Genomic DNA, 870 nt, shown 5'->3' with positions numbered 1-870 from the left:
CATTGCCATAACTGACAAAATGTAATGGGTTTTTCAGAATTCTTCCCCACTAACTTCTTAGGAGTTTCCCAGGCCCATCCTTGCCCTCTTAAGTTGCTCCTTGCTTCTAGCTTTTGCAAAAGATGCCATTATTCTGGTCCCTGCAGCTGCCAGCATGGAACATGGCCCTACCACCAACAGCATTTGGCTCCTCAATTCCCTTCATGTCACTGTGGTTTCCTCTGCTCCTCCTCAAACAGCCCAGGGGAAAGAAAGCTCCTGTCAAACACTGAGATACATGTTTCTTTTATTCCTCTCAAAATACATAGCCAGTTTTGCAGCATTCATGTTATTTCTGGAACGAGGACACGGCGCTTGCAGTATGAACTCCAAATGCACACCTGTGTTTTCTCAGCAGCCCTAGAAAGACAGCAGCCTGCTCTGCACGGCTCCAACAAGCTCAGGTTCCTAATCTGAGGCATTTCTGAGGCTCTTTGTAACTTGTGACTGATGCAGAGGAAAGGGCACAGCCAACCTGACATTCTCTCACCACTGTGGGTCTCAACATGGGCTCTGACCTGCCCTGATGCAGAGCAAAGGGCTTTTCGACACCAGTATGCTGGTTCCTGCTGAGGACAGATATTTGCTAAAGAAACCACTCAGCATTTTGGCAACTGCCTTGGAGTGTATGTGAGGTCTTCCTCATGCTCTCACAATTCCTCTGCCTAGAAAGCTTTCTAGGTAGAGAAATGAGTGTAGAAAAAGGAGGCAGTTAAGCTTTTCCCCTTAACAGGGTAGATCCTTCCTTTCTGGGCCCCCAGCATGTTGCCCCAGGAGTGGGTGACAGAGAGAGGGAGGGGCTGACACTTAAAAACAGACCAAACCCCAACA

This window comes from Ictidomys tridecemlineatus, chromosome 10 (assembly GCF_052094955.1).
Source record: "Ictidomys tridecemlineatus isolate mIctTri1 chromosome 10, mIctTri1.hap1, whole genome shotgun sequence".
NCBI lineage: Eukaryota > Metazoa > Chordata > Mammalia > Rodentia > Sciuridae > Ictidomys > Ictidomys tridecemlineatus.
The sequence above is the reverse complement of the archived record's forward strand: the minus strand, read 5'-3'. Positions refer to the sequence as shown.